This window comes from Callorhinus ursinus, unplaced genomic scaffold, assembly GCF_003265705.2.
Source record: "Callorhinus ursinus isolate GAN/ISIS: 27379988/994484 unplaced genomic scaffold, GSC_fseal_2.0 scaffold13, whole genome shotgun sequence".
Lineage (NCBI taxonomy): Eukaryota > Metazoa > Chordata > Mammalia > Carnivora > Otariidae > Callorhinus > Callorhinus ursinus.
In genome coordinates, this window is record NW_027397075.1 from 16,214,473 (window position 1) to 16,221,124 (window position 6,652).

At 42.4% G+C, this 6,652-nt stretch overlaps 1 protein-coding gene across 17 annotated transcripts in view; it reads left to right on the plus strand.

Annotated features, from left to right (window-relative positions):
* Positions 1–6,652, plus strand: part of DISP1 (dispatched RND transporter family member 1) — a 174,968-nt gene that overhangs the window by 67,234 nt on the left and 101,082 nt on the right. For 8 of the 17 annotated variants that reach the window (XM_073899817.1, XM_073899816.1, XM_073899815.1 and 5 more), the window contains one exon: positions 2,542–2,686. The exons of 5 other annotated variants lie outside the window; for them this stretch is intronic. The gene's annotated coding sequence lies outside the window, so the exon portion shown is untranslated. Of the gene's footprint in view, positions 1–2,541; positions 2,687–3,569; positions 3,666–4,318; positions 4,542–6,652 lie in introns of all 17 variants that reach the window. 4 more of the 17 variants (XM_073899814.1, XM_073899807.1, XM_073899813.1 and 1 more) reach the window with 3 other exon arrangements.

Consider the following 6,652-nt stretch of genomic DNA (forward strand, 5'->3'; position numbering starts at 1 on the left):
GTAAGTTAATTTGCCTTTATTATTATTTTTTTAACCTCTCATTTTTTGGCTAATGCTCTTTCCCCCGTTCTAATCCAGAGTCCTTAATTGTTTAATGCTTTGGTTGGCTCCAAGGTGCTGTGGGTCCCATTACGCTTACAGACGTGTGACTTCATAAGGAGGCGCAGCGGGTGTTACGGAAAGGTCTTCGGGGGAGGAGCTCTGCTCTGTGATTAGCTTCATGGCGAATCATATTGATGGGGTTTTGGAATATAGGTGAGGTTCAGTGGGGGGGAGTCCGGAGCCGAGGGCCAAGAAAGAATGCTTGAGACGTTTTCGTGCAAAATGGTAGTTTATTAAAGCTTGGGGATGGGACCTGTGGGCAGAAAGAGCTGCTGCCCCGGGGTTGTGAGGGGTGACCGATTTATATACTATGGGATTGGGGGAGGTAAGGAAAAAGGGAGGTTTCCAAAGAACTTTCATATGCTAAAGAGGACCTACAAGATACCAGAGGCCTTGCCATTGTCAAGTTAAGGTTGTTTACCCCTCTAGTAAGGCATTAACATTAAGATAGTTGGGAGCTTCCTGGAGGAACATTACACTCTGCCCACTTCAATTATCTCTCAATGGGCTGCAGATTATAAGGGCATTTAATTGTATCTCCATTTCCTTTTGGAAGCTAGGTTATTGATGATAGGAATGCTTTGTTCTTGTAGATTGCTAAGACATTTGTAAACTGAGGGAGACTCCTGTCTTGTAGGATTGTGATCGCTATAAGTTAACTATTTGTTTTTCCTTTAGGGCAGCCAGGAGTGCCTTAGGAATGACACATATATCCCATGGCGGGGGGTGGGGGGGTGGGGGTTGTGGGGTGTCAGCTTCTGCTTTGTCCTCAGCTTGCCTTCTTTTCCCTCATCAGTATGGTATTCTCGGCACAGATACCGTAGGTGAGAGATAGGGCTTGTAATGAGCAACTACAACATGTTATGGTAAAGCATTTTTGTAAACTCTAAAGTCATGTAGAAATACAGTGTTACACTTTTAAGAAGTTTACTTACTTTTGAAAGCAAAACCTTTAAATGTTTTTTTAATTCTTAAAAAGATCTTTTTATTTTATTTTTTAAAGATTTTTATTTATTTATTTGAGAGAGAGCACGTGAGTGGCAGGAGGGGTAAAGGGAGAGGGGGAGGGATAATCTCAAGCAGTCTCCCTGCTGAGCGTGGAGCCCAACTCAGGGCTCAGTCTCAAGACCCTGAGATCATGACCTGATCTGAAACCAAGAGTCAGACGCTTAACTGACTGAGCCACCAGGTGCCCCGATTCTTAAAAAGGGACCTTATGTACTCTTGGAAAATTAATTTCAGGAAAGCTGATTTCTGACCTTCAATATTGATTAGCATTGTGATTTTATGTGTAAGGAAACTAAGTGTAAATACTTGCTTTCTGGGGTATAAATAAAAGCAGCATTTTAATTATTGTATGTTTATTTGGCAGCTCAGGATTTTGTTTTTTCTTTTCTCCCGAGCAAAGGCTTTGCCCTATAATAGATTAGGGCCCTGATAGTTATACCTTTAACTGAAATTGGCTCTCTCAGGGAAGGACTTTGGAAGACCATTAGTTTTAATTATGCTTGTTAGTGTAACCTTTGTTTTAAAAGCAAAATTATTTAGTATCTTAACTGATAGTTCATTCTCTGGTAATAAGACACCTGGCTTAGTTGTGTAGGACCTCAGTGATACATCTTCACTTTCCCATTTCCTTTGCTGTATGAAACGTGTTGAGGACTTTCCTCCTGGACAAGCACATTTCGTGTGCGTTTGTCATACTTGAGTGTGTGTGGTGTGGGTTGTTGGGAAGTGAGAGTTGCTGTGTTGGTGAAGGAACTGAGTGAAATGCATCCTGTATTTAGTGACTTCATGTGATGCCGTGTGATGACTTGAATGACTGGTAGACGGACTTGGAAATTATATAAGGAATATCCATATATTATAAAATTTTTAATTTCTGTAAAATGCAGTTGTCTGCATTTTCCCCTATTGATCATGAAGAATATTTTATTTTTTTAAAGATTTTATTTATTTATTTGACAGAGAGAGACAGCGAGAGAGGGAACACAAGCAGGGGGAGTGGGAGAGGGAGAAGCAGGCTCCCCTCCGAGCAGGGAGCCCGATGCGGGGCTCGATCCCAGGACTCTGAGATTACGACCTGAGCCGAAGGCAGACGCCCGATGACTGAGCCACCCAGGCGCCCCAAGAATATTTTAAATAAAAGGTCATTTTTTAGGACATAAAACTTAACAACAAAAGAAGACAAAAAGCAAACTAGTAATACTATAATTTCATCAAAAATGATGAGATTGATATCCATGAATTATAAATTCTTAAAAATGGTAAGACCAAATTCTTCATAGACAAGAGGGCAATTCACAAAAGAGGGCATATATATTATTAACATATGTAAAAAAAAGATTTACTTTTCCCAGTAATCAAAGAAATGTAAATTTAAAGTTAGATACTCTTTTCACCTGTTAAGATTTAACAAAAACTTAATGTTGTTGACAGTTTGTCAGGATGAACATTCATGCCTTGCTTGTGGAGTACAGATGGACAGACCATGCGGCTTTGTAATAAGCATCGGATAGCTCCACTGCTGGGATCCCGTCCTAAGGAAATGACAACATACATGTAGAAAAAGTCATGTACGAAGGTAATTCATTGAGGTTTCTTAATAATAAAAATCAGAAGCAATCTAAATGGTTATTAGGGGAATGTTTGATTATGCAACCGTTAAAATGTATATTTATGAAGCGTGACTTGAGCACTGGGGCGGAAGCAGGGAGCACAACCAAGTTCTGTTGCAAAAAGAGGAACATGGGCACACACACCGGCCTGTGGAGAGAGCGTCCCGGCTTTGGGATCACGGGGGACCGTTGTATGAGTGTTCATGCTTTTCTGCGTGGTCCAGTGTTTCTTCAGTATGCACGCACTACGTCCGTCCCCAGAAGGAGAGCGGACAGTATTTACTTAAAATCACTCTGTGACATCCTCCCATGGGAGGGAACGCAGTCTGCCTCAGCCTTCCTAGCAGGAAAAGGCTGTTTGTCCCAGAGAAACACGTGTAGGTTTTCCAAAGAGAGGGCAACACTTTCCTGTGTGATCTACTCTGGGATGACGCGTTCTGGGGGAAGTGTAGCTTTCCCGGGTGTGGAGGCCTTCTAGAAGAGGAGCAGGAGAGTGTGCAGTACAGGAGGCTGGTTTGACCTCACATGACTTCGAGAACTTACGGGCCTGCTGTGCCCCACTATAGGGAACTGCTCCATCCCCTTTAGCGCCGGAGAAACATTCCCCTTGTGCACATCCATGGATTTTAAGGAAGGAACAGGATGTTCAGACAAGCGCTTCTATCTTTTCTTCTTGAAGTTCTCCTGACGGGGGTGAGGGAGGGGCCACGTTTGCTGCTCCCAGCATGGATTTATTGACAAAGCACCTGCCTTGGGGTATAATTTGAGCTTGTAAAATTAGCAACACAGTGTTTTCAGTTGTGCTCGAACGTTTTTACAGGTCATTGTACTTTTGGTTTTGGTTTAAAGGAAAAATACTGCTTTGACACTCTTTAATTCTGGATTTTGAAAGGGACACAAAAGATGCTCCTATTTTGGGAAGAGTAGACAGGAACAGATTTTTGAGTGAGTACCTTCATATATATTTATGTGGGTTTATGTATCCAACATGTACACCTGAAATAAGACTTTCATCAAATTAAGCATTTGGGAAGGCGGTTAAAGGAAATTTTGAGTTGGGGACTTTAATAATTAACATTTAGAAAAACAGCATTTCTTTCTTTTCTATAGAATTAGAACCTTGACACATCTTTAAAGGAAGCACTACATGAGCAGACAGTAGTCTCACTTCCTTCTGCGGCTGACATGGAGAATTTTCAGCTTTTCTTAATCTTTTCCATCATGGTCTTTTTACCATATGTGTTCATGTCATGAGAATAAAATACTTGTGGGATGCCTGGGTGGCTCAGTCGGTTATGCGTCTGCCTTCGGTTCAGGTCGTGGTCCCAGGGTCCTGGGATCGAGTCCCGTGTTGGGCTCCCTGCTCAGCAGGGAGCCTGCTTCCCCCTCTCCCTCTGCTGCTCCCCCTGCTTGTGCTCTCTCTCTCTCTCTCTGACTAATGAATGAATAAAATCTTTTTTAAAAAAAGAATATAATACTTGGACGTTGCAGATCATTTAAGACAAAATGTACATTGCAAATACATATGGTAATGTTATTTTGCAATGATTTTTCTCATCTTTTAAGATTTAGCTTCTAAATTTAATTCTTCCTTGCAGGCATGTGAATTTTTCTTTACTTCTGGAGGGCCATTCCAATCATCGGCACAATGAAGGAGTAAAACGCACTCTTGCTAGTGTAGTAATCTGGGACTGGCAGATATCTGGGAGAACTCCAGTACAGTGGCAGAAGGAGGAGATTGATGTCTGGTGGGATCTTGTCTGCATTACATTGGAAGTATCTTTGTCCAGAGAGGGAAGAAGAAATACTGCAAAGTTGCAGGTTAATGCAAAGGGGCCAAATTTTTCTCTTTGTAACTTCGTGAATGGAAAAAACTATTCTGTTTGTTTCCTTTGTTCAAGTTTTAAAACGTCCTATGTGTTCCACTTTTAGGGCATTTCCCATTTGTCTGACTCTGTTTTCCATGGAATTTGACAGAACAAAGAAAACATTTTATGATGGAATTACATAAATTCCTTATGTTTCTGTGACAGGCCAGACTCACTGGACATAAATGATGATGGCAGCAATTGACAGTATGTTAAACATCAGCATGGGGGATCTGTCTAGGTACTTGGAAGCTAACATACACTAGAGAAATTAAAAATATTATCAGAGAAGATAAAAAAGATAAGTTTTTAGAAAGAATGTCAAAGTCTGTCACATATAAAGGCTTTACTGAAATAGGTAAGATTATGACTGGACCAGCCTTTAGCAAAGATGTCTCTCTACAGCAAGAAGACTTGTGGGAGGGTACAGTTAACTAAAGAAATGGTAGTTAAAATAAGGCAGGAGAATAATTTCATGTCTTTTAAACTGTCATTTTTTGTTTTTTAAAGAAGAGGAGACCCAGACCTTGTCAGGTTGAAGGATGCAGAGGGCAGTTTAAGTACTGTAAATAGTGGGCGCCTGGGTGGCTCAGTCGGTGAAGCGTCTGCCTTCAGCTCAGGTCATGATCTCGGGGTCCTGGGATCGAGTCCCGCATCGGTCTCCCTGCTCAGTGGGGAGTCTGCTTCTCCCTGTGCCTTCCCCTGTTAGTGCGCTCTCTCTCTCTCAAATAAATAAAACCTAAAAAAAAAAGTTTAAATACTGTAAATACGTTCATAGCCTCTGACCCAGTAATTCCAAGCATAAACATTTATCCTAAGAAAATAACTTAAAAGACTTAGACACAGCTGCAACAGAAACCAAGGGTGTACACATGGACCAAGTGTTGTATAGAAACCTTATTTTTCCACTTTCCGTATTGATTGTTTAGAGACAGACTGTGCAGGAGTTACAAGACATAGTCGCTCGGCCACAAGCACGCACAGGGCTGTTAGTTCTACAGATGGACTTGTACACGTGCTTCACAAGGCTCACTGGAAATACAGCCAAGGCTCTGGAAAGGGGCAGTGTGGAGGGTCACGGTGCTGTATTCATACCACGAACCTGGGCAGCGTGCTAACTGTGCTTACAGGTAGACAAATGCCAGATGCACCTGCACCGCAGTGGGGGCCGGTCACACACCGTAAGGGGAGAGGGGATCTGATTATAATGAGAGCCAGCAGAGTGACGGCTCTGAAGGTAGGGACCCGTCCTGTCATTCTCATCCTGGTGCCCCAGTAGAGGACCTGTCCTGTAACCAGCTCTCAGTCAAGGATTCGTGTTTTGTTTGTCACTCTTTTCTTTAAACTGATTGCTGGTGCAGGCTTCCAAATTCCTGCCAGGTGACTGCACCAGAATCACTTGAGATGTTTAAAAACGTAAATGCCTAGATCTCCATTCCCTGGAATTCTTATTCATTCATGTGGGCTTATTTTCACAAGTTTTTATTTTGAAGTAATTTTAAACCTTCAAAAAACTTAGAGGGGCGCCTGGGTGCCTCGGTCAGTTGAGTATCCTACTCTTGATTTTGGCTCAGGTCACGATCTCAGGGCCCAGGGATGGAGCCCCAGGTCGGGCTCTGCACTCGCTCGGTGGGGAGTCTGCCTGAGATTCTCCCTCTCCCTCTGCCCCCCACCACGTCCCCATTCACGCTCTCTACCTCTCTAAAATAAATAAATAAAATCTTAAAAAACAAACCTAGCGGGTTCCCCTTGACCCTTCACCCAGCTTTTCTTCATCCTATCTAACTATAGCACAGTTATTAAAACAAGGAAATGAACATTGTCTTAATACTATGAACTGATCTACAAGCCTTATTTGAATTCTGCCAGTTTCCCCACTTAGATCCTTTTTGTGGCCCGGAATCTGATCTAGGGTCCCACATTGCACTCAGTTGTCTTGTGTTCCCGGTCTCTTTCTGTGTTTGATGATAGCCCCTCAGTCTTTATCTTCCAGGATGTTGGCAGTTTTGAAGAGCACTTTGTGTGTGTGTGTGTGTGTGTGTGTGTGTGTGTGTGTGTGTGTGT